The following is a 27,520-nucleotide window of genomic DNA, read 5'->3' as shown; positions in this document are numbered from 1 at the left end:
TGTCGGCATTTATACCCTTGCCAGTGAATATTCTAGCGTTATCGCTAGCGGCGACGTAGGGTTTCGAATAATCTGTGATGTTCCCGATGTGGACGTAATCTTGACAAAAAATTGGGGGACCCTCGAGCTTTGCCTTTAAGAGTTCCACACGATAGCAAAATCCGGCCCCTAGTGCGCTGTTCAACCGGTTAGTGCATATTCGTTAATATGTTTTGTTACATACACACATACACACACACGCACACAGTGAATTGTACCAGCGTGCGCTATTATCACCAAATGGGCTCGTTTTCATATTGACACATGTCGAACAAAATGCGCTAAAGTGGCCCTGACACACTTTTTCAAGTAGCCATGGCAATGAAACATTTTTTCAAGTAGCCATGAAATGAATTCACTCGACAAGCTTATTGCCCCGAAAATTTAACGTCACAAAAAGTTTAAGAATCCGTCCAGTGCGAGTGGAGTTACAATGGTTTGTCGCATGCTGCTATTTCATTATCTCTTTTCTCGTCCCGCCGAAAACGCTGAAAGCTAAGCAGGAAGGGGTGGCAGGCGCGAATGAACTACCACGCCTCGTAGCACTTTTTTTCTTCAAATGGGCGGTTTTTGCAGTATGATCGCAAGCGCAGGCGTGCACAAGTAGCGGCTTCTCTCGGCGATCTCGGTGACTTGATTTTTCAATCACAGACCCACAGACGATTTTTCGCTCACAACCAATGGGGCTGACGCCGTGATTTTTGTGACATAAGATCTTTAACGCTATCGCGTTAAAACGATCTACTGAAGCTTCCAAGCTTCGCGATCATCGTAGGCGCTGTTTGCGCTGAACGTAATGTAACGGGGTGATAACAGAACTTGATGAAAGGAACGTGGCAGTATGGTTTGCATGCAGTAAAATGTTGCGAGCACACCTTTCCCAAACTGTTCGTGCGTGGCAGGCCCGAGCTCGATGTGCTGAAAGGCTTCGTCGAGTGTTTTTGTGCAAAAGCTCAGAAAGCACCAGTACGTGACGTATAATCCAAATCATTGAACCTCTGCATCATCGTATTTGAACTTATCCGGGAGTTACTCACGCGTTCTGCTCACCGTAATGCTTTTTTTTTCTCTCTCTTAGCCAGATTTTACAATCTATGGGCCTATTACCAGTTCATTCCTCGTATGTAATGTCAGTGTGACAATGACAATCTCCAGAGCTTGCTTTGTAGCTATTCCGTGCAACCCAGCATAGTAGTTCACGTCAATACGAAGGCACCACTGCATGTATACGCGATTATGCAAGTAAAGTGTATAATTCCAGTGCGCACACAACAGGCTGCGAGCGCACACCGTACGATACATACACATGTAGTCCGATAAAAATAAAAGTTATTGTCCTTCCGTATCAACGACACAACTTCTAAAAACGCGACACTACAACACTAAAACGAAACTTAGCATGTGTTCTCCGTTGACACAGTAAGTACGAACCAACACAACGTACAGCTGAGATATCTACATGCAAATACCATGCATTAGTGATCAACATTGAAGCAATCATACCTGAAAAGTGCCACCAGGTAAAACCGGTGGTGCACGCGATTCGCACCGAGTATACACTCCAGCAGGGAATCGCAGAGCTTTCCTAACAAACGCGCAAAAGAAGAGCACTCGCGAACTGGTTCGTTGCCGGAAGAGAAGAGAAAACACCTACCACTCTGCCGGCGCCACTTCCAAGGTCGCTGCGATGGCTGCTTGCCGGAAATCGCGAAGTGTTTATCTGCTTCTCCGCTAGGAAATAGTTGTCCGGGTGTTTGCGAAGCAGCGGTACACTGGCTAGAACTCTAGCCACTGTAGCAGCGGCTTCACAAATAAGACGTCATGGCCTCTCAGTTTTTCCTTCCTCAATGTGCGCCACAGCTATGGTGGCTAGAAGAAGAGATGATGATGTTGATGAGTGGTTTTTAATGGTGCAAGGGCCTATTGATGGTCAAAAAGCACCATTTAGGTAGACTAGAGATATGAACAATGATATGATGTGTAGCTGAGAAGGGGCCTTAAAATTTCATGCGCTAACACGCGTAAAAGTATAGAGGTAATAAAATAATGGAAGTAGCGTGAAATATGTGGTGTGAAAGTGGATGGCAAAATGTCATGATAATAAAATCATGGAGGAGATGCAGTCACCGCAGCCACGACCACGGTACAGAGGTCGTGCTACGGATCTCTTCGAAATATGGGGTGAAAGCAGTAAACATGTTTAAAAAAAGTGATTGCAGTTTAAAAAGCGGATTCCTACCGTATGGGGTGAAAGCAGTAAACATGTTTAAAAAAAGTGATTGCAGTTTAAAAAGCGGATTCCTACCGATGAGCATCCCAGGGTATAGTGGGAGCTGCTGTCGGTAGGGCTGTAGAAAGTGCTTTTTTTCTCAGAGCATCAAGCTCATTGCACTGGACGAGAATGTGGAGAACCGTAAGTGGTTCTCCACATCTCTCACAATACAGTGGATAGCCGGTAGACAAAAGATATAGATGTGTAGAGCGTGTATGTCCTGTTCTAAACCTTGTTAGCGTTATTTCTGTGTGTCGTGATTTGGATAGTGGCGGCCAATTACATAGTTGCGGCCCAATAGCATGGAGTTTATTGTCCGTCTGTCTATCCCACGTGCTCTGCCAATACCCCCTGAGCTTTCGTTTTAGAAAAGATTTTAGGTCAAATGCAGGGATTCGTATTGGTATTGGAAGTGGTGTCGTTGGCGGAAACAGCCAGCTTGTGGGCCAAGACGTTCCCTTGTATCTCACGGCGCCCTGGCACCCAGCAGACAACCACATGCTGTTTTGAAATGTACAGTGTGCACAGAAGTGAGTACAATGACACCAGCACGAGGTTTTTGTGTTTTAGGGGTTCTCGGGGCTTTAACCACACTTAGGGAATCTGTGTACACTGACGTTTTTTGTAATTTTATCTGTTTGATGTGTTTTACGGCGGCCAGTATTGCGTAAGCTCCTCCTGTAAAAATGCTTGCATCAGGATGAAGAACGCCGGCCTCGGAAAAGGATTGGCCTATCACTCCATATGACACAGAAGTGTTGGACTTTAAGGCATTGGTAAAGAACTCGGGCATATGTATTTATGTTGTAGTTCTAGGAAGAATGTATGTATGTATGTATGTATGTATGCATGCATGTATGTATGTGTGTGCGTATGTATTTATGTATGCATGTATGTATGTATGTATGTATGTATGTATGTATGTAGGTATGTATGTATGTATGTATGTATGTATGTATGTATGTATGTATGTATGTATGTAAGTGGTGCGTGCTTTGTGACTTCAACAAAGGGAGCTCACAGTCTATAAGCTGCCACTGCCACGGTGGCAGAATGCTGCAGGAGCCGTCAAATTGTGCTCGAGAAGATGCACATCTGTTTCTTCGGCCAGACCCCTTACATGGAGCGAGTAGGGCTGCCTTAACGAAGGACGGTTCTCGACAAGCCAGAACAAGACATATCATTACTTCTGAAATGAGAGAGGTGTTTCTTGTCTGCCTTAACCTTCAGAAAGTACGAAAAAACAGGTAACATCGTTGTAGGGGGAGCGATCATTCATTCAAATCCACGTACAGACTCTCTACAGGTCTTGTTCGAAAAGCACCTGGAGAGAGGCAAATTCCTAGATGGTGGACAGGGTCGAGAATCTTCAAATCCGGCCGTGTTGCCGACGGATAGATTAGAGCACCATAATATAGGCGTGTGCGCACGAGGCTTTTATATATATTCATCACGCACTTCTAGTCACTGCCCCACGTAGTGCGGGACAACACTTTCAAAAAATATTCATTGTTTTAAGCACCTGTCTTTTAAATACTTGATGTGTGGGATAAAGGTTAGTTTTCTGTCTAATCTTAGGCCAAGAAACTTGTGCTCGGTCCTCACTGGTAGAGGTTGACCATGCAGGTCAATGTCGGTGTCAGGATGGATGCCCCTCTTTCGGCAGAACAAGACGCAAATGCTCTTTTGCGCGTTGAGTATCACACCATTCTCATTCGCCCATTGAGATACCTTGTTCAGCCCTAGTTTAACTTAATGTTGGGACATTGATATGTTGCATGACTTGTAACCAATCTGTGCATCATCTAAATATATGCAGTAAACATATTACGTGGGAGAGACAGGTGCAAGGAATTCATTTTAACTATGAAAAGTGTGCAGGCCAGTACACATCCTTGTGGCCTTCCTGTTTTTTGGACAAATACTCGAGGTAAGACAGTGCCAACTCGGACATGGAATGTACGGTTGGACAGGTAGCTTTCGATAATTGTCAGCATTCTACCCCGCACACCTAAATGTGACAGGTCGCGCCATGTAGTGTCTTATGCATTTTCTATATCGAGGAACACACACAAAAAAACTGCTTATGAACAAAAGCGTCACGAATTTGTGCCTACGGACAAGGTGGTCACTGGTGGACCGAGCCTCTCAAAACCCACACTGATATGGATCAAGTAGGCCATTAATTTCAAGGAAGTGCATCAGACGCCTGTTAAACATTTTCTCAAAGACCTTGCAAAGACAGCTGGTTAACGCTATTGGCCTGTAGCTGAAAACTCAGGCCAGGTCCTTGCCTTCTTTTTGAATTGGGATAACGATAGCTTCCTTCCAGGCTGAGGGTAGCTCGCCGGAAGATCATATCGCATATACAGAAAGAGGAGAGCGTTCTGGGTTGCAGTGGGCAGTTGTTTTAACATTTTATATGCCACACGGTCCGGGCCAGGGGTAGGTTTATTGCAGCAGGTAAGTGGGGCTTGTAGTTTAGCCAAACAGAAATGTTCATTGTATACCTTATGTGTTGTGGGTTAGCGCTCTAATCTTTGTTTTTCTATTCTGGTTTTGTATCGTCGGAACGCTTCACAATAGTGTGATGAGCTGGAGACCTGTTCGAAGTGCAATTCGAAAATGTTAGCCAGGTCTTCCAAACTCCCCCCTTGTGTGTTCACTAGAGGAAGTGAATGTACTTTTCGTCCTGTCACCTTACCAACCATGTTCCAGACTCTCGCCTGATCTGTGTATGAATTAATGCCTGATAAATACTTGCGCCGACTTTCCCTTCTCGCCTGTCGACGCGTCCTCCTTCTATGCGACTTGGCGTTCTTAAAGTTTACAAGATTCTCGGCAGTCGGCGAGTCACCAAGCAACTTCCATGCCTTATTTTAGTTTTTGCGCGCATCACGGCACTCATTATTCTACCATGGGGCTTGTCGTTTGCCTGACAGTCCACATGTTTGGGGAATACATTTCGTTGCTTCATCAACCAAGAAAGCTTTAAAGTAGCACACGGCATCCTCAGTGTTCAACGCCGCCATGTCAGTCCAAGTTAATAGAGTCATTTTTTGAAACTTTCTCATTTGGCTTTGTCGGTGAGCCATTTGGGAACCTGTGCAGAACATTTATTAGTTAATGTTGTGCTGATAACAATAGAAAAATGGTCACTACTGTATGGATTAGTAATGACTTCCCATTTAAGTAAAGGCAGGAGTGATAGGGATGTTATGCAGAGAGCTATTGTTGAGTACGTATTGTTAGCGATGTTGTAATAGGCTGGCTCTTTTCTATTCATGAGGCACGCACCGGAAGAAAAAAAGGAACTGTTCAATCAGGCGACCTCGCGCATCGCAGCGACAGTCACCCCAGAGGCTACCATGTGCATTAAAGTCCCCTAGGACAAGGTAGGGTTCTGGAAGTTCGTCTATGAGGGACTAAAATTCATTCTTTTTAAGAGGGTGTTGTGGAGGTTTGTAGAGAGAGCAGATGGTGACGAGCTTATTCAAAATAGCTGCTCGAACAGCCTCCGCCTCAAGGGATGTTTGTAGTGGTAGGTGTGTGCATGCAATCCCTTGATTGACTATAACGGCAACGCCACCAAATGGCACAATGGCACCATTCCGGTCCATCCAAAAATTAACGTAATGACGTTAAAAGTTGTGTGTTTAGGTTTTAGGTGTGTCTCTCGTACGCACATCACTTTAGGTTTATGTGTAAACGTTCCTAGATATCGTCAAGATTTCTCAGCTCTCCTCTGACGTACCATTGTAGTATCTGTGTCATTCCAATGTTGTGTGGTGCTTTGCGTACAAAATTGTTGCGTTAGGGTACAGGGCCTTTTGGGGGCCCTGTAATTCAAGGTTTTTTTTAGTGCGCTCGAAAAAGTTGCGCCTATCCTTCGGCGTCTGAGGCGCTGGAGGAGTCGTACTTGTATCCATTACCTCTTGTGAGGTAGTGGATGGTGCCTGCTCGTCAGGCCCGTTCACAGAGCTTTCGGACCTAACTGCGCTTGCAGTGGTTCGAGGTTCAGCAGACACGGGGGTCTGCCGGCTCTGTTTGTCAGGTGGTGGAGGCTAATCCAGCCAGGGGCGCTCATGGCACGACCACGGCCACACTCTGTGTGACGTTCGTGGGTGCAGAAACATGTGGCGCGGCGCCCCGTCGCGTCACACCTGCAAAGGAGGGATATGAGGGGTTGTGCAGAGAAAAACGTTTACGTGCCTCTTGGAATGACAAATTGAATTTGACCTTGAGTTCTACTATTTGTTGCTCTTTTTTTTATGTGGGGCATGATCGTGTGTAAGCCGGGTGATCTCCCTCACAGTTCGAAATATGAGTGGCTTCTGAGGTGCAGTCAATCGATATGTGTCGAATTGACACACACTTTGCGCAAGTGGCTCACCCTCAGCAACTCTGCGATCTATGCCCGAAATGTTGACACTTGAAACATCGACGAGGATCGGAGATATAAGGTCTCACACGGAGCTTCAAGTAGCCGGTTTCAATTCATTCTAGTAAGTCACTAGTACCGAACGTGACAATTATGTGTTTCGTGGGTGTTTCTTTCTTGTATCGTTGTATAATTATTCTCTGTACCTTGACTACATTCTGGTCTTGCCAGCCTTCTAATAGTTCAATTTCTGAGAGTTGAAGAAGATCATCATCTGGAATTACCCCATAAACTGTGTTCATAGACATGTGTGGGCCCACTGAAACAGCAATGTCCCCAAATGTTGCAATTCTGGGTGGTTTGTCGTATTGAGTTTTGTCACGAACCTCGAGAAGAAATCCCATTTTTGTCACTTTGGAACCTCGGCCTATTGCTTTGGTGAGAGTTTTCGACACGGAAAAAAATGAAATAGCACGTAGTCTTCTTTTCGTTCTGACTATGAATAACATGGTACTTTGGCAAAGTTGGTTTAGTTGCATTCAGCATGAACGTTTCTTCAGTGCGCCACCTATTCAGGGAGCGATCAGGAAGGGGGAGGGAGCATCAGCTGCCATAAATAAACTCTAAAATTCGACAGCGGTGCCAGCCACCCACCACCGAGCTCAACCAGAGGACGTGGCAGGAAATGCTGGGCAAGTCCTGTCGAGCCAGCTGTACAGCGCTGCTATAACCTAATATGGAATAGCCAAGACTGGTTATCCACACGAGATTAACCCTTGCCACCAGGAAATTTGGAACTAGATGGAAAGAGAACTAGATGGAAGAGAAGAGAATTCCGGTCCACAAATCAGGTAACAAACAGTCACCCCTAAATTACCACCCCATTTCACTAACCATCGTCTCATGCAAAATCATGGAACACGTCATATACACTCACATAATAAACTTTCTGGACGCTAACAATTTTTACCATTCTTCCCAGCATGGATTTCGTAAATCTTTATCTTGTGAAACACAACTAGCTATATTTACTCATGATTTGCACGCTAATCTTGACCGTAACTTCCAGACTGATGCAATCTTTGTGGACTTCGCTAAAGCTTTCGATAAGGTACCACACAAACGCCTGTTACTAAAACTTGCCCAGTTGAATCTCTACCCCAAAATTCTTGCACGGATTTCAGAATTTCTTGCTAACCGTTTCAAGTTTGTCGATATTACAAATAAACACTCTAGCTCCCTCCCGGTAACATCGGGAGTCCCCCAAGGTTCTGTCCTCGGACCCCTTCTGTTCCTAATATATATTAACGATTTACCCATGCATGTATCTTCTCATATCCGCATGTTTGCCGACGATTGTGTTCTATACCGCAAAATTACTAACCCCTCCGATCAAACTGCGCTTCAAAATTACCTTCATCGTGTACAGCAATGGTGCGACCTGTGGTTGATGGAGCTTAACCCCTTTAAATGCAAACTCGTTTCTTTTCAACGCCATCATAATCCCTTGCATTTTTCTTACGTAATAGCTAACTCTACTCTTGAACAAATTAAATCCTATAAATACCTAGGCGTCACCTTATCCAGTGATCTTTCATGGCACACGCATATCACGAACGTCATATCATCAGCAAATCGAACTCTGGGTTTTTTGAAGCGTCATTTCCATCATGCCCCACCTGACATCAAACTTCTCGCCTATAAATCTTTAATCCGAACTAAACTAGAATATGCAGCTCCCATATGGAGCCCGCACCAGGTATACTTGATAAATGAACTAGAGTCTGTGCAAAACTGCGCCACTAGGTTTATACATTCTTTATATTCATATAACATAAGCATATCATCCCTTAAACGTGAAACTGGTCTTTCGAATCTTTCAGTGCGCCGCCGCATTACCAGCCTTTGTTTGCTACACAAGTTCTTTCACAGCCCTCCTAATCAAGCACCCTACATCGTCCCACCGACGCGCATATCTCACCGCACTGCCCACGCGTTTCAAATCGCCCGTCCACATGCTCGCACTACTACTTTTTCTGCCTCTTTTTTCCCCCGTGTAGCAGTGGACTGGAATGGCCTTCCCTGTGACGTTCCAGCCATCACGTGTCCATCAACATTTAAAGAGAAGGTCACCGCGCACATTTCCATTTGAAAACCTGCGTACATATACCTATAACCCACCCCTTATGTAATACCCCCTACAAGGGGTCTTTAAGATATTAAAGTGATGTGATGTGATGTAATGTGATGTGATGACAGGACAGAGAGAAATTGAGACATAAAGACGAAGATGTAGGGACAGAGAGATAGGAAAAGGCGACTGCCGATTTCCCCTGGGTGGTTCAGCCCAGGGGTGCCGTTTACGTGAAGCAGGGGACAAAGGGGTGTGTTGCCTCCGCCGGGGGCCTTAAAGGTCCAAGCTCCCAGAGTCAGCTCAACCCTCAGGATCCCTTTTTCAGTGAACACGTCTCAGCCACGCACGGCTAGGCGCGGGAGGGAGTCGACCCCCCCCCCCCCCTCCTGATAGCTAGGGTCCGTGGTGTCGTTACACACCAAACGCCTGCGTACGCCGACACCCCTGCGGGAGGCTCGAAGGAGAGGTGTGAGCATCGGCACACCGGAGAGCGAGCAAGAATTCATCTGGATGTGGCGGCGCTGCGCTCGCTTTCGAGATGCACCTCTTCGCGCCCGCACGTGCGTATCAGTCGTTTTTTGTTGCGAATGTTTCACGCTACCCTGCGGATAACAAAGTCTACCTGTCACAATTCTGGTGCTGCGCTTCAAAGCGTGTATTTGCACAGAAAACTAGTGTTTTCAATTCACTTTGTAGTATATCAACTACGAAGATCAGAAGACAGAAAATCAATTGTCTTGCCGTGAGCTTGACACCAAAACAAAGTCCGTACATGTTTCACTTTGAAGCCGCAGTTTTCTCCGTGAAGTCTCTATGCACGTAAAAGTACATTGTCAACCGTTATTTTTATGACTTGCGCAATCAATGTCTAATTTTACAAGCAAGGCAGTTATTTTCAAGAAAGCGAAAAACAACATGAAAAATAAACACAACTTATGCATTAAGGTTGAAGAGAACAGGTTATACGACACTCAGCTAAAGCAAGTGATTGAGGCAACTAAAAAGAACTGTAAATATGCGGTGATACATTGAGAATACATACACACATGATATTGAGATCTGATTGGCATACATAGATACAGTCTAAAACCAGTTCAGTAAAAATTCCATTTCTGCATAGTTCAAGCACAGCCAAACAGTGACATCACCGCTGTTAATGGGAGATTTGTAACAATGTGAAAAATACATTAGTGAAATCACGAAAAACGATTGTGAGTAAATACACAATAACATAAAATAAAACCTTGCTCGCCGAGTTACCGCTATTACAGTTAAAGGGCTACTCACCAGGTTTGACAATTTTGAGATGACAAGCGCAATGCGTAGACGAGGCGTTCATGATCATGTATGTCAAAATTTGCAACGCTACGTGCCGCGGAAACGGGTCAAATTTCAAGATCAACGCTGCTCCCCCTCCCCTCTGCCAGCTCGCGCCTAGAGATTGAGGGCATGAAGTGCGCGTATGAATGGCCCTACGTACACGGCAGTGCAGAGACATTGGTCCTCTATGTAGACGACTCTGCTCGGACGTTGCAGACAGTGGCAGTGATATGGCACAAATTAATTAACATGGCATGCGTAGTTTATGTTATCTGTTGTGTGAAAATGTCAATAAAGCTCTAGATATATAAAAAGACGCAATAAGGGAATGTTAGCGTCTTTTTTTCAATTTTTCTCCCGCGAATCACAGCGAGATGCGGGACTAATGTGTGAACGTTTCGCATGCGTTCGTATCCCCACGGTCAGCGCATGGAGAAGAAGACCGCCGTGGAACGCTCCTACTGGTTCGCGCACTCATTGTGTTCATCTACTTTACCGCGTCTAAGCCAGCTTTTTCAAACCATCCCGCAGAAACAGGCAGAAGACCACAAAATAATGCTGGTCAACAAAGCAATGCTGCGTGCATGCTCATGGTTGGACTTGTTTGGGCACGTCATGCGCACGTCACCTCTAGGTCGGATGTCGGAGAGTGTGGGGAAGAGATTTGGCTTGCGAAGGCGACGCGAAGGAGTGGCAAGGGTATCGAGCTCGCCTCCTCTCATCCCCGATTCGCACCGCAACAAAAAACCCTGTTTTCTCCGCTCTTGATGAACCGATTCAAAAAATGTTTGTGGTAAAATGTTCCTCATCGGACACCCAACAACTTCCACTGTCTAACTGAAATTGGGTATGGGGCCTGGTGAGTGGCCCGTTAAGTCATACGTCTCAACTTCAAGAACTTCATTTTTTCTCTGTTTTTTTATACGCCGCATTTTTTCCAGTAACAAGAAATTGCATTCTGGTCAGCGTAAAGAATCTAATTATCTGATCTGTCACGTCTAGTTTGTGGTGTTCACAGACGACCATAATTAACCTCTTTACAGACAGGCAAGCAATAAGGTCCGTTATGCTGCCATTTTTCAGCTTGTTGAAGCTGAAGCAATTGGTGAAAGATCCTCCATAGCTTTGACCAGGTCTGTTAAGAACTAGGACGGGTACAGAAGACATGATTCTGCCGGCAGCAAGCTGGAATTCTCAGAGTGAAGCAACAACCTGCTACTCGTTGCACTTAGTCTTTTTCACAATCATGCGGGCCACATGGGCGCTGACGTAATAGGTGATCCGGGAGTCACTTTTGCGTCCGATGAGTTCAGTGTGGTCAGGGAGGGCTTCACAAGCAACAATCATTTCATGAACCTCATTGAGGCACCCTACATCTAGCAGCTCATCAAGCTTATTCTGAATTTTATTAAATTATTGTGGCAGCTCGGATATAGAAGCTGCTGAGAATTCCAGAAAGTATGTTTCCACTGGAAGGTGACTGTGCCGAACTGTAAAAACTGAGGCAATTCACAGAGATAAAAAAATGTGTCGGCGAAGGGTGACCATTCGAGGCAGGAATTGCTTCAGAATTCCGAAAAAAAGATTTTTAGCGCGTCTTGGCAGAGGTGAGACGTCATCAAGTATTTTTAGCTAAAGGTTTTCCTGATATTGTGCAGGATGGAAAGGGTTAGAGTGACGCGGACTTCTTCGGCAGTTGATTCACCCAGGAACCCATCCTCCTTAGGTACAGCTTTTTCCCAAGTTGCTAAGAACTCGTTGATAACATGCTTGTAGCTACGGACGATGAATCGTTCATCGAATTGAGCTTCACACACAACGCAGTTCTTTTCCAGTGGTGTGTCAGCGCGAGGAATTGCATGCTCTCAGGCCTTGCGCCGTTCATCGTCGGCGCGAGAAGAGAAGAGGGACGCTTTCTTCTCTTCTTTGCGAGCCGAAAGATATCCCGCATTGCATACATGTGCAAAGCAGCGCATTTGTTGTTTACCCATCACTGTGGCATGGTCACATTGGCACGAATTCATCCCGAACAAGTCCAAATAGGCAAAGCACAGACGTTGCGACTTGCGAGCACACAAGAAAGCGACTATAAGTGCCGCGCTAGCGGCTGGCGAGCGCTCTCGACCAATAATGGTGGCGACTTGTGCGCCGCTCCGCGGCGAAATGAAATACCAGCACGCCTACTTTCAAGGCGCGGCTGGGACGATGCTGACACTTATCCTTCTAGCCACCATACCACAGCGTTTGCCTTTCGGCGCCGTCTTGACGGGTTTTCCGCTCACCCCGGCCACGGTTGCAACGGCCGGTTAGCCGGAGGGCGTGTTTCCGTATCAAAACCCAGGACATGTATGAAGAAAAGGTGGTGCCGCAATTGGCTGAAAGCCATCACATGATCTAAACGCACTTCCGGTATTTTTGTTTGTTTTTGTTTTTTATGCAAGATGGTGGTGCACATAGACGCTAGCATAGTGCTAATTCAGGCCCCGGAAACTCTCAAGTTCTAGTGCTCAGCTGTAGGGGGCGAAAAAATCAACCACGGCGCGTTTTTGCTTCAAACACCCTGAGTGGATTTACTAATCTCTCTCGCCACTCGAGCTATTGCACTTTCTTGTAGGGGTGCCCTCGTCGGAGCCAAGTTTTAATTATAAAATGATCAAATACTACATCTTTGTGTTTTCTTACGCATAAAAGACAACTTGTTCATTTAGCAAGTAGTTTTTCTTGAACACATGCTGCGTCATCAATTTTTTGTATTACTTTTTGCTCCAGCTGACTCGAGGTCAGTAGCAGCTTATCGACATCATTATCGTCTTTTCAAAATATACGGCGGCCAACGGTTGGGACGGCAGGTAACGGCTCGCGGTGCGTTCTGATGTGTCTCAGACTGTTTTTTTCGCTGTGAATATTTCGAGCCTCTGCCGGCCAACACACGCTTTCTTGTTCTGTTTATTTTGACTCGTTCAAATGCTTTCGTGAAGGGAATTCAAGAGACATCCGGGGAACGAAGCGACCGCTGAATCTTTCATCGGATTAACACCTGTTGCAAGCACAGACCAGTGCGTAAAAACCACTTCAGTTTTTTAAGAACGGTTGCTTGCTGGGCTTGTTGGTTAATTTCAACATATGTCGTTTTTTTTGCCAATGAGTGCGTAGGCATCACACGGTCGCAGTGCCGTAACATATTAAATTTTAAAATTTTTGAACGTCTCAATCTGTCAGCGGAAAAACGTGCGTTACTTGCAGCATGGCTTCACGTAAGAACGAGTCGCTGACTCGATAGTTATTTCTGATATTATATCGCCAGATAACACACGGACGCGTTGAAAAAAAGCAAATACATCACTGTTGTCTCGCGTGTGTCTTTTTAGCGAGCACATATATTAGTGCAAAAACCTACGAGTTGATAGTTTACTGCAGTCGCGTTTGAGAAACATCGCATATATATGGGTGTGATTTTGCTATAGTATTATAAGGAAAGTGTCACATAAATTAGAAATACTTCTTTTTTCTGCCACAGCCTCCTGGCCCACCTGAACGGAAGCAGCTGTGTACAATGGGCAAGGAACCTGCCCCATGACATGCCTTGAGAAGCAGCCCTGAATGATACACGTGTTATGTGGTACCATTTCATATATGCACAAAATACGGCTGTTTACTAGTTAAATGAGTTTATTTGTTTACTTTGAAAAATTTTATGCGTTGATATCTGGTGATTTTACTTGTTTTTCTAGACTGCCATGCAACGACAGGATGACTACTTCTGAATGTCCACGTTGAATGTCCACTACAACAGGTCTTTTCGAACTTCACACATGCAATGCCCTATTTGTTAATGTTTTACCGAAAATATCGTGGAGGGGTGCTTTTGATTGGCTGCAAGCATTTGCTGCCTACCGTGGCATGGAATCTGCACTTCAATAACGGTGAAGCATTAACACTATTAGTTAGATTGTGTGGCACTGCTGAGCTCAACAACACAAATTTGATCTCAACCAGAGTGGCCATATTTTGATGGGGGTGAAATGCTAAGACGCTTGTGTGCTTAAGGGTTTGTTCGATTCGCCTGCACGACATGATCCATTTTACAAAGTGCTGCATCTCGCCCTTCGTTTCAGTGGTGCAGCAAGATCATCTTCTAAACTGTGTCATTTATTTCAAAAAGCGCAGGAGAGGTACAGCACCAAAACTAGTTCATAACTTTTTCTGTACCTCCTACTCTGACGGCTCTGGCTTGGTGGGGCCGCACGCACAGTTTAACAAACAACATAACATTAGACACAGGTACCGCACCAACCTCTACAAACGCGGCGTGTTTTGCCGAGATGTTTGCACCTCATTAAATTAAGTGAACAAAAATAAGGGTTCCACCTTGTCGGCACCTTGTCATTCACTTGTGATGCCGCTCTGCTGAACTAGTGCTGCAAAAGATCTGAACTTTTGTACAGCTTGAACCAGTCCCGCAGGGCGCGGGTTCGAATCCCGGCTGCGGCGGCTGCATTTCCGATGGAGGCGGAAATTTTGTAGGGCCGTGTGCTCAGATTTGGGTGCACGTTAAAGAACCCCAGGTGGTCTAAATTTCCGGAGCCCTCCACTACGGCGTCTCTCATAATTATATAGTGGTTTTGGGACGTTAAACCCCACATATCAATCAATCAATCAAGCTTGAACCAGTTTCCAGTGGTGCAGGTGAACTAAACTGACCCTTAAAAGATGGAAGCTCGAAAGTATGAAAAGTCTATGAACATAAGGAGTCAGAGCAAATGTTTCGACAAGCAGCCTCGTCTTCTGCGAGGCTACGATGTCATTTGCTTTAACCCCTAGAAGCCAGAATCAATCTAAATTTGCCCACTACTGTACAACTCACGATCAATTTGTAGTTGGCATGTGAATCGCCAGAAATTAATAATTGCATTACTAAATAAACACCCCCGCAGTAAGGGGCATTAACAGGCTTTGCAACATTTAGTTGTGCCTTGTCAGAGTTTACGAACAACACCCAGAACTGTTTTGTCTTAACTGCGTTTAGCTCATACAAGTTTACAAAAAGATGTGCCAAATCTCATAGGGCTGCACTCAATTGTTTTAGCTTTATACATATAATCAATGTGATCCTAAAATAATAAATCATAAAGGCGATGAGCCCTTCAAGCATAGCTTCCTCAAAGACGTCAATGATGTCGTGAAGAGCAAGATTGTGTTCATTGGATGTGTTACCGTTTTTTTTTTTTTTAGAGCAAAGAAACGTCCCAGATTTCTTTGAGCACAACTGCTTCTGTTTAAACTAGGTTGTCATAACTGTAGTGCCTACCACTATAAAGTGAAATTCAGTGCACTAACGTCATGAAAAAAAATCTAGGAAAGCGCACGGGTAGTTGAAACATACCTGATCTCGACTTATCCACAGCCACACTGCAAGATAGTACGTTTTTCAAGTCCTAACCTCAAATAGTAGCAGGAAGAAAACAACTTCAGCTTTCAAGCACAAGTATACGGAAAAAGTAAACACAATAACAAGTGTGTAATAAATGTGACTTGTTGATCCAGTATTTGGACAGATTCACATCATGTACCACCAATTGATTTCAAGAGTGCTTGCTTGCAAGAGAGTGCTCAAGTTCTATCCATATGTCTAAGCAAAAAAGAGGTTCTGCTCAGTGCTGAGCGGATAGTGTACTGTAGGAGCACCAACAAATATGTACAAACAACAAGATTGTACAATGCATGCCGAAAGCCTGTTTTCTTAGAATTGGGCCTTTTCGATCTGTAAGCACACACCTCATAACTGTTCCTTTAGCCTATATGTTCACTGCAGACCGGTCATTACCTGCGACAAGAAATTCTAGCTGTAGTAACTGTGTAACCTAACTCTAACAATTAATGTAGCAAGCCGGAAATATTTTTAGGCCCTTCATCTAAATACATATTACCTATGATATGGGCTCATGGCTGAGAATGAAAACTAGTGCCTACCCTGTCGACCCGACACGACATTGCACAATTGTGAAGCACTCAATGTAGCATTGCAGAGCGAGAAAAATCAGACCTGCACGCATCCACCATTGCTTATTTAACAAATTTGGCAAAACTACACTGTTCTCGCTGCGCGCGCTATCTATTGGCAATGTGCAGGCTTCCTTCCCGATTCCACATCATGCATTCACTTCACTTCAAGATAGACACTACAGGTCAAGCGCCGCATCCGACGGCAGAATCGGACCCTTGTCCTGAAGCCACGCCATTAAACTGGAACGCCAATACACAATGAGAGCAACATTCATCCAGTGATCTCGATGTTCAGTTATAGGCATATGCTTGTTAGCGTTCAAGACTAAAGTCTTTACGCATGGGTTGAAAGCTTTCGATATGTATGTGTATGAGTGACTTGTTTAGTTCGGACCAGAACGTATACATTGGTTGTACCGGCTTGGACACTCGTAATAAACGATGCGAACCTTACTTGATTGACGTTGTTTTTGCCAGTCGAGGCCAGCTAGGTCGCCTGGCAATAATTACAGACGCGAATCGCGATTTAGCACCGAAAACAAGAATACCAGAGGAATCAAGCAACGCGAACCAGCCGCGAGCCCGCCTACCTGCAGAAAAAAAAAATATCTTTTTATTGATGATGATAGTAGAACCAGCGCCATCTTGCTTCGCAGTATTGCTGTTCAGTACGCCAACATTATGCATTTGCATGTTATTTTGATACAACAGCCCAAAGCTACAGTTTCCATTCTCTAAACTGGTAGGTGTTCTGTGGCTAGTTTTGCAATAGGCCGGTGAGGCTTGCTGAAAACGTTCGCCGGAGAAATTGCACTGAAACATGTGGGCGTTTCGCTGACGGTTTTGTTGAAACGAGTTGTGTTCTTACGCAGCTGGTGGTGCTTCAATTTTTTATTTATTACGCATTCGTTTGGGCTGCCGGCTGGCGAAGAAGGCGCGCCACTTGAACTACTCCGGATATCAGCTGTTTTGAGGTAAGTGGGTTGGATGACCTGTGGAATTCGCGCTGTGGTCTTTTGTGTTCCCCGCGTTAACCAAGACGAGATGAACTTGTTTCAATGTTAGCTGTTTTGTGACGGTGAGCTGTTTCTCGCTACGCCACGCGTTCACCCAATGGTCTTTTGATATCTTATTTCTCTGTACATCACACGACGCACTGCCAGCTTGCGCACTGTTAACGTGCACAGTGCTCATGAAGCTGAAGTAGTAAAGAAGAGCAGTTGGAGCTTAGGTGTTCCCCAGATGCCACTCCGCATCTAAGAAGGACACTAAAAGCATATCGTGGGCCTCACCACATTAAAAAGTAGATAGCGCAGTTGTCCCTCCCAGACTGATGGGTAACGTTCAAAAGTGTTTGGGATTGTTTTAAAAAAACTGAAAACAGCAAGCAGGGAACAATACATCTCACCTAATGCATATCTATGTCATGTTGAATAAAACATGCAGTGCATCTAGTAGCGTCCATGCACTGTTGTCCATGCAACCTGAATAATCAAAGAAATTGTATTGTGAAACAAAAAACATGGCTCCTGTATTCAGAAACATAGTTGTACAGAACAGACACACGTAATATTTGCTGACACATATATTGGAAATACTGTACCAATTTTTTATTACTGTCACTGGACATGTACTGCACAGAAGTGTTCTTGATACAAATATTTACTAATGAACTACAACAAAATTCGCTTTGCAAGAAAAAAAAACTAGCAGGAAATCAGTGAAATAATGAAAACAAATACAAAAGGAGACGTACGTATTCAGTCGTTAAAAAATTAACAGACTATCATGCCATTTGGCATGATTGTTCATCAGATCTCATTATTATTGTGCCTAACAAAAAGTGAGTCCTAAATGTACTTCTTTTCTTTGGCATGATTGTCTATTCGATATAATGAATATTGCGTCTGAGAAAGAAAACAAGCCCTTAAATGTGCTTCTATCTTTTTTTTTTATTTTCGGCACTACGGTTCTGATGAAGAGTCTATTGATGTTACCACTTGGTTATGGATGCATCATTCACTGTGACGGATGCATAGCACGTGGACATGTATGGTGTTCAATAACATGCTCGTCATAGCACCAATTAACATTAAAATAGGTCACCTGAAAAGCCGGGAGATTAGCGTTCCCTGCCTATTGCAAAATGACCTACACATACCAGAAGCAGCTTAGAAGTTTATAATGACGCTATTCTAGAAACATATTTCTTTTTTTGCATTTTTATTGCATCAAATTTATTTGCAATGGCATCAAGCCAAGCCTGAAAAAATATTCACTAATCGCCTCCCGTATTTTTTTTTACACCGTAGTTGAATAAGATTGCACTCATACGCGAGCAGAATCAAGTCCTAGGGTTTCTGGCGTCGTGGCAAACACACGATCCCAAGATAAATATCACTCCAAAGGGGCATGCACACGCTCTCTGACATAATTTTAGAAAAATTAAACTGTGCTAAAAACGAGACAGGAGAACTAAGTGGACCGGACGGTCGCAAATCCTCTTCGTTTTCGTGTCTCGTTTTTAGCGCAAATTTATTTTCCTTAATATCTTACCAACTAGCCCCCTATCATATGCTCCCCGGATTTACGTTGTGCACCACTTCGTCCATCGCAAGACAATCCGCGCATACACCACGGCGTCTATCATAAAACGATCTGCGTATACATTGCCACAAGCCGCGAAAACGTTTTGCAGCGAAAAGCCCGAACACTGTTCCGGCGTTCTTCATGTCTGCGGCGCACGGACGGCTCAATCGGTACGGAGCGGGGCTTCGTACATTCGGGGCTTCAAACACATGATCGCACGCCAGAAGGGCATGCACTACACACTCGCGGAATAATGTAAACACCACTGCGTTTATCGTAAAACAATAAGTACCATTGCGCGTAACACATGCCAGCGAAAACCCCGAGTTTCTACGGCTTACGGCTTCCACCAGCTTCGCAAGACCGCTCTGCGGGCGCCGCCATCGTGCTTGAAAAGAAACAAAAACGGAACCTTGTTTACGTCACGTGAACACCTTCAGCCAATAGCGGCGCAGCATTTTTCCCGTACAACTCTTGGGATATGATACGGAAACACGCAGCCGGGGAAAAGGGTTGCGTCAACAGCTGCGACGCCGGCGCCGCCACCGGTAGCCGCCAGAGCCTCCTCTTTCTCTCTTTTTGTCTCATCCATCTTTCCAATGTGTTGCATTGATCGCGGGTACTGTGTATTTATTTATTTATTTATTTATTTATTTATGAATACTGCAGGCCTTAATAGGCCCAGGCAGGAGGGGAAAAGTACGAACAAAAGTACAAAGTCTGCAAATATCAAGAATATATACAAGTAGGATCTATACAAAGCAACAATAAAGTGAATCTACTAACAAGTAAATGAGCACTAAAAGAAATGTTATACAAAGAAAATAATATACAATATGAGAAGATAAACAATACAGAACTATCTAATCAATGTACAAAGGAGTTAGTAAAATACTGGATCACTGTATTGAAAGAGAAAGGGCTAGATCTAAGATGAAATGGATGCGATAGAGTCGGTGTTGCTGAGTGTACTAAGAGGTAGGCTGTTCCAGTCGGCTACTGTTCGAGGAAAAAAGGAATACTTAAAGATGTTGGTTCTGGTATTGTAAGGCGTTAATGTGGCAGAGTGGCGATGTCTTGTTCGGCGAGCAGTGAGAGGCTTTATGTAAGGTTCAGGAGAAAGAGACAATTTATTTTTATACAGTAAGAATAGAAATTTAAGCCTGTGAATTTTTCTTCTTAGTTGCAAGGACTGAATGTTGTGTTGGGCCATTAGGTCACTTGGAGAGTCACTGGTGCGATATTTGGAGAAGATGAATCTTACTGCCTTACGTTGGATCCTTTCTAGCGCATCAATGTTAGTTTTAGTGTAAGGATCCCATACGATAGCTGCATATTCAAGCTTAGGACGGACAAGAGAGGTATAAGCGGTTAGACGGGTCTCGGGAGGAGCATGTTTTAATTTGTGTCTGAGGTAGCAGAGTTTTTTGAAAGCTGAGTCGCAAAGGTGAGAGATGTGGGAGTTCCAACTGAGATTATTAGTTATGATGACACCCAGGTACTTATATTCATCAACCTCTGTAAGAGGCATGGATGCAAGATTATACGTAAACGAAAGTTTATTAATTTTTTTGGTGATTTTCATAAATACTGTTTTATCAATATTAAGCTGCATGTCCCAGCGTTCGCACCATGTTAAAATTTTTTGAAGGTTAGAGTTTAGGGTGATTTGGTCTTGCTGGCAGGTAATTTCATTAAAGAGTAAGCAGTCATCAGCGAATAATTTTATCTGTACAGGTTCAGTAATAGAGTCAACGATGTCATTAATGTATATATTAAACAATAAAGGTCCAAGAACACTTCCTTGGGGAACTCCAGAAGTAACAGCAAGGTCACTCGAACAGTAATTATCAATTGCAACAAATTGCCTACGGTTAGTGAGGTAAGCAGAAATCCAATTTACTAGGTATGAGGGAACGTCCAGAAGAACAAGTTTTTCGATTAGTTTCGCGTGTGACACGAGATCAAACGCCTTCCTAAAATCCAGAAACATGATGTCAGTTTGTCCTGATTTGTCGACAACGCTAGCGAGACTGTGAATTACAGTAGTTAATTGGGTTACAGTGGAGAGGCCCTTCCTAAATCCATGCTGCATAGGAGTTAAAATAGCTCGATCATCAAGAAACCTAGTGATTTCGTTAGCAATAATGTGTTCTAAAAGTTTACAACAAGAGGAGGTTAGTGATATGGGGCGGTAGTTTTGAACTAATGATGGATCGCCTTTCTTTAGGATAGGAATGACACGAGCAGATAGCCAGTCGTTCGGAAGCACTGCTGATGATAGTGATGCACGAAAGATGATAACAAGAAAACGCGATAGCATTTCGGCGTATCTGTGAAGAAACACGTTTGGTAAGTTGTCAGGCCCGGGTGATGACTTTTTTTTTATATTCAACAGCATAGAAAAGACGCCAGGCAAAGAAACAAAACTAAAGTCATCCTTCACCAATGAGTGATTCAGGCAACGGGGAACAGGCGAGTTTGAAAATATACTATTAAAATAAGCATTGAAGTGAACAGCGATCTCTTGTTTAGCGACGACAGGATTGCCCTCGTGCATAATATGGTCAACTGGTTTACTTTTTTTGCTGAGAAAGCTCCAAAACTTGCTGGGAGCAGTTCGGATGAAGTTAGGCAGGGTAAATTGAAAGTAACGAAGTTTAGCTGCCCTAACAGCCTCGTTTAATTTAGCTTGGCATGGTACGATTTCGTCACGAGAAATACCCCGTCGTCTCAGACGTTTGACTTTTCTCTTCGCATGCACTATCTCACGCGTCATCCAGGGAGTAGGTTTGGATGTTTTTTTAGTTCTGCTTGGAATAAAGTTGTCGATACAGTGCATACAAATATTCTTAAATTCGTCCCAAAGTTTAGCAGCGTCATGTCCCCCAAAAGCACTCAGACTATCATCAAGGTAATCTAGTACGCTCTCATCATTGGCACGTGAATAATCCTTTACAGAAACAGTTTTACAACTAGTAGACTTGGGAAGATCGATGGTACAGGAAAAAGCCACAAGTTCGTGATCAGAAATGCCTTGTTCAACAGAAACAGAAAACTCTTGAAAAGTCTGCCTAATAAATATGAGGTCAAGTATTGAAGCAGAAGCAGCGCTAATTCGTGTAGGTTCAGTAACCACTTGCTGTAAGTTATGCATCAAAATAATGTCACGCAAATGTTCATTGTTTACGCTCACATCAGCGCTATATGTACCGCGAATCCAGTCAATGCCCGGTAGATTGAAATCACCTATTAAAAAAATTTTATTGTGTACAAAAGATGCCATGTGTTCATGCAGATCTTGAAGAAATAGCGGAGGGGAATCAGGGGCTCGATAAACAGCAAATAATAGAAAAGATGTATTACGGCATAAAATTTTTAAAGAAAGCGTTTCAAGATTAGCTGTCTGACGTAGGAGAACTGCGGTGATATCTTGCTTCACCAAGACAGCAACACCACCACCCCTTGTATGCCTATCGCGACGGAAAGCACGGTAATCAGAGGGAAAAACGTCCGTATCATCTATTTCGTCATGCAACCAAGTTTCCGTGATGACGACCACGTGTGGGTTATGCCCAAGAATAACCGCTTCAAGCTTATCAGTTTTATTAAGAATACTTCGTGCATTAATGTTCAAAATTCGGAAATCACGAGGTGGAGGAAGTCAGTCCTTTTTTGAAGTGCTACGATAGTTATGAATTTTAACCCTGCCGTTGGTGGGATCGCTCCATATAAAGTAATCGTTATCGACTCGCAGTTTCTCGTCTATCAAAGCGACTTTCTTGCCATCTTTTTTTTCTGCTTTCGCACTGTCCCATAGCAATTTACGTTTTCTGAGTGTTTCACGCGAGTAATCGTTTTGTACGGAAAAGCTTGTCCCTTTTAGCTTGTAGGCGTTTTTTAGAACATCACGTTTTTCATTAAAGCTTTGAAAAAAAATGATAACTGGTCTTTGTTTACCCGGCTTCCCTAGACGATGGATTCTTCCAATCGAACTACAATTTACATTTAATTTCTCGGAAAATATATCGGTAACAACTTTTTGCTTAAGCTCAGTTTCCGTTTCACCGGCTTCCTCTTGAAGACCGAAGATCAACAGATTAGAACGCCTGCTCCTGTCTTCTAAGTCCACAGTTTTGGATTCTAGAGATTTTACGGTCCGTTCAAGATCATCTACACGAGCAGCACGTTTTTCTAATGCAGTGAACCGACGGCCCCAATCAGCGAAAATCTTTTCCATGTTATTTTGCTGTGTTCTAAGAGCCGCCACATCTTTAACCAATTTGGTTTGTCCTACCAGTAGTTCTTGCAGCATTTTTTCTATGTCGGGACCTGTATTTGTCTCAACATCACCGCACAATAGAAGCAAGCATGCACAGTACATTTCGTAAGCGATACTAGCACAACGCCGTGGGCACGGCAAGACCAAAAGGCAGCGGTAATCGCTCTTGAACGAAGCAGAGTAATAACTAACCTGCATTAAGCAGAGAAATGGCTTGTGAGGCCACATGCCCGCAGCTGGTCCGCCGTGCCCACTGAAGGTGTGCAGTTTCAGTCGTCCTTTTATAGAGTTGTCGACCGATGTCACATGACGTGCAGGTGGCGCTGGGGTTGACGTGGGTGTGACCAAGGCTGGCATGAGGAGAAAGGTTCCTTGATAAGCCTCCGTCGGTGATCCCGTGTTAAGAAACCACGTGGAAGGAACAGGCACGTTTTGACAGCTTGTAGATCCGGTAGAACAGAAGTTTGGATGATACGTCGCTCCGGTCAAACCAAAAACGAGCACCTGCATTAAGCAGAGAAATGGCTTGTGAGGCCACATGCCCGCAGCTGGTCCGCCGTGCCCACTGAAGGTGTGCAGTTTCAGTCGTCCTTTTATAGAGTTGTCGACCGATGTCACATGACGTGCAGGTGGCGCTGGGGTTGACGTGGGTGTGACCAAGGCTGGCATGAGGAGAAAGGTTCCTTGATAAGCCTCCGTCGGTGATCCCGTGTTAAGAAACCACGTGGAAGGAACAGGCACGTTTTGACAGCTTGTAGATCCGGTAGAACAGAAGTTTGGATGATACGTCGCTCCGGTCAAACCAAAAACGAGCACCTGCATTAAGCAGAGAAATGGCTTGTGAGGCCACATGCCCGCAGCTGGTCCGCCGTGCCCACTCACTTTTAGTACATTCTATTGCGGGTCTTAGTAGCTGTGAGTTCATGCAAACATGTGCATCCTGCGGTGGTGGTCACACATGGCTTTTTGTTTGAATGGAGTGGCGGACACGGACAACGTGCGCCTGTTAACGGTTAGTGCACTGTTTTCGTAAGTAGCAATTACACATCGATAGCTGGGCGTCTGTAGCACCTTTGCGGAAGTAGACAGCCAGCCATTTACAACAGTAGCATGCATTCGCGGGGCTTTTGCAGATGCCCAATTAAAGGTGTCACTTAACGAGTTCACACTGCTATGCGCGTTCTTGTGTAAGCGCCTGCATCATTCATACAATGAGTGATGTGATAACTTATCAAGGGTGATTAGTTGCTGATCGCACATTTCCTTTAGACTGCTGAAAGTGCTTGATACCATTTTAAGATGCACTTTAGGCTACGTGGTAATAACATTTCTATCAATACTCGAGTGTGCAATGTGCTTCTGCAGGTGGAAGCGTTAAAGAAAAAAAGAAAGAAAAAGAAAATGTCTGTGGACAGAGGTGCATTGTATGAAATGGCCTTTGGTGGCTTAAATCCGATATAGTTTGAGGTGCTGATATGGTGCGATGCTGCCAGCACGTACGAAGTGTTCTTTCAAAATATTCTGGTCGCGTGTCGCCGGCTTGAGGGGAAGCTCTAGTGGACTTCCCAAGGCGCATTGTTGCGGCCATTGCCGTTTCTCGTTTTCCCTTGTTTCTCTTTGCTGTTTCCGTGCTTTGTTTACATCTGCGATGACGTTCAGCGTTATTACGGAATTGAGAGAATATACAGGACTGGGGCAGCTTTGTGCGGTAGCTCTAGTGTAAGCCATGGCTGATGCAACGTGAACGGCGTACGCGCGCGTTGGTGTCGTTCGAGCGCTCGTACTTGCTTGATTGTGTTTACCTTAGTATTTAGGCACGGGTTACGTTTGTAAATCCCGTGGTCAATAATCACTAATAGCGTGCCCCTGATTCTCAGAAGATGGCCTTCGTTGCCTAAATATGCCGGTCCTTATTCTGAAAGCAAACTTTGAAGCGATTTATATAATGTGCTTTCAAACGTGCACTAGCTAGTGCCTGTTGCGGGCCCCTAACTCTCTAAAAACTAGACAACCTACCACATCTTTCTATAAATTACAATACAATAAAGTGATTGAATTATGGCTGACAAATTCCTGTGCTAGATTAGGTGCATAAAATACACGTTTTTTGCCTGCTTTCTAGACCTATAGGTCTACGAAGCACGCAAATAAGCTGCACGGCGTCAAATGTGGATGAGATGGAGGGACCTTCTTGTGAGGGTAGAAAAAACAAAGAAAATGCTCATTTTTATGCCTCTATGGAGGCAGTCAAAATTGTGCTCATTTCTGAATTCTCAAAATTCCTCGAATTGTTAGAGTGATGATTAAAGGCAATAAATCTTTAACTTTTTTTGCGCACCTCTTTGCTGTTTCCACGCACAAGGTCATTCGTTCTCATGTAAAAAAGAAAGCAGTCATGTCTTCACTGTTTCTACATGAAGATGTAAGTTTCTTGCGCGTTTCGATTAATGCTACATGTAACTTTTATAGAAGATCATGTATCCAGTAGTTGGCGGCTCGTTCCCACCGTCTACGTCAACGGGACAACTCACAGCTAATAGAAAAAACAGAATATGACATCACAACCAGAAGCCGTAGCGACGTCGCGCATTTGCCTTGCTTGGCGTGAAACTGAAGTTTTTCTCCCTTGCTGACCTTTCACGTGCTGGCATAAATATGCGATTTCCTTCTGCATGACGCCCCACAATGCATGAGCTGGCGATAACGCAAAAGCACACATATGTCAGGTTAGCAGCTGCTGTGTACGTACACTGTAAGCGAAAACTATCACAGTTTGGGTTTTTTGCGGCTCATGACCTCTGAAAACTCTCTTGCGTTTAAAATTACTACCTCCTGTGGTAGTAAAAGATGGTACATGACATAGTTCTACCACCACCTCTCAGGTAAGTAGTAAAAGAATGTCAAAATTCAGTTTTACCTCGTAGGGAGTTTTCTATCACGTGATTTTTAACCTGCGTTTCAGAGTTTATTACCACGTGACTGCAAGGTGCAGCTGCTTCGGCGGCTTTTGCCCTATACCCCCCTTGTGACGCTCTCAGTGAATCCTGAAGGTACGCGAGGACCAAGATGTTTTTTTTTTTTTTTTTGGCATCGTCGTGCCTCATGACTGACTTCGAGTCAACGCACTTTCACTGGAAGTGGGGGCAGCATATGCACAACGAGCGAGGACAGCATTCTGTGAACGAAAAGAAAAAAATTACGGCATATTCACGGGGTGAATGATGATGAATGGGCAAAGCTCCGGAGGGATTCATCGGTAAACTGTGAATCTTCCGTGTAATTCGCCCAGTCGATCATCATGTAAAGACGTGAGAAACGCTGTGTGTGTATATACACAAATCAACTTTTATTTGTTCTTAGACGATGGATGGCTTGCGATGTCCCTTGCCTCGCGCGCTCGCACATCGGGATTCTGTCTGCGTGCGCGCGCTGCTGCCGCCTTGCGTTCTCTCCGCTGTGCAGCCTTATCCATCCGGCGAATCCGAGCGCGCGACAACAGCGAACGGATTTTATTACAACGCTCCCCCAAGCGTACGTCGCCGCACTAAATCGAACGATTGCCTTCAACCAATGACACGCGCCATATGTGACATCATTCCTATTTTATAAGATCTCGCGTCTTTCATCAACTACAAGTACCGCTTTCTAGTTTATAACATCTTGCATCTTTTCATCATCAGCTACAAGTACCACCATCTAGTAAACACTACAAGAACTAAACGAGGGGTGGCTACATACAGGAGACGGTACCGCCATCTAGTGAACACTGCAAGAACTAAACTAGAGGTGGCTACATACAGGGGACGGTACCGCCATCTAGTGAACACTGCAAGAACTAAACTAGAGGTGGCTACATACAGGCTACAGGGGACGCACAGCCCACGCCCTAAGGAGCTTCGCCCCTAAAAGGGGGGGGGGGGAGGGCTCTCAAGCTCGGGATCTGTGTGCCTGGTTGAGCTGATGGATGCCACGTGTGCTCTACATCATCGAGCGACCGTGCTCTTCCGAGCGCCTCCGAATTTGCACGTCACGGATATCTCGCTTCCGTGCCGAATCGCGAAAACCTGCCAGTAGTACCAAAATCAATCTGGTGTCAGCGTCCGTGGTTGCTTCCTGGAGAAGCAATAAGCAAAACACTTCACTCTGTCGTCGGCACTGAGCCGCGGCCGCCAGTGACCAGTGGGAGTGTGTCACCGGGGCAGGTGAAAGAAGCGTCACATATATTTTGTTCCACAGTAGGCGATGTCTGCGTGAGTAATGTGCTGCCCGAATTGCCCACCTCATGCACCAACTGTTCTCAAACATGTAGCGCGAAGCCGATACGAGGCAGACGGAACCAACAAGCGGCTGCCGGTGAGCACGAAGAAAACCGAGACGGGCCGTCTCTTTCGTTGGAAGCAGATACATCGGCCCGTCTCCGTAAGACTCCACAGATAGCGGACACGTGTTCATTTGTGTGTGAAATGACGATGAAATTCGCACGGGATGTCAATTCTTTGA

General features: G+C 44.6%; 1 protein-coding gene across 7 annotated transcripts in view; it reads right to left on the bottom strand.

Moving 5' to 3' along the window:
* The window catches only part of Ttc30 (tetratricopeptide repeat domain 30), a 199,987-nt gene that overhangs the window by 158,098 nt on the left and 14,369 nt on the right, over positions 1 to 27,520 (bottom strand). For 2 of the 7 annotated variants that reach the window (XM_075880720.1, XM_075880724.1), the window contains exon 1: positions 1,543 to 1,679. The exons of 4 other annotated variants lie outside the window; for them this stretch is intronic. The gene's annotated coding sequence lies outside the window, so the exon portion shown is untranslated. One more of the 7 variants, XM_075880722.1, reaches the window with a different exon arrangement.

The sequence above is a fragment of the Rhipicephalus microplus genome, chromosome X, assembly GCF_043290135.1.
Source record: "Rhipicephalus microplus isolate Deutch F79 chromosome X, USDA_Rmic, whole genome shotgun sequence".
In the NCBI taxonomy this organism is placed as follows: domain Eukaryota; kingdom Metazoa; phylum Arthropoda; class Arachnida; order Ixodida; family Ixodidae; genus Rhipicephalus; species Rhipicephalus microplus.
Note: the sequence above shows the minus strand (reverse complement) of the source record. Positions and strands in the feature narration are given on the sequence as shown.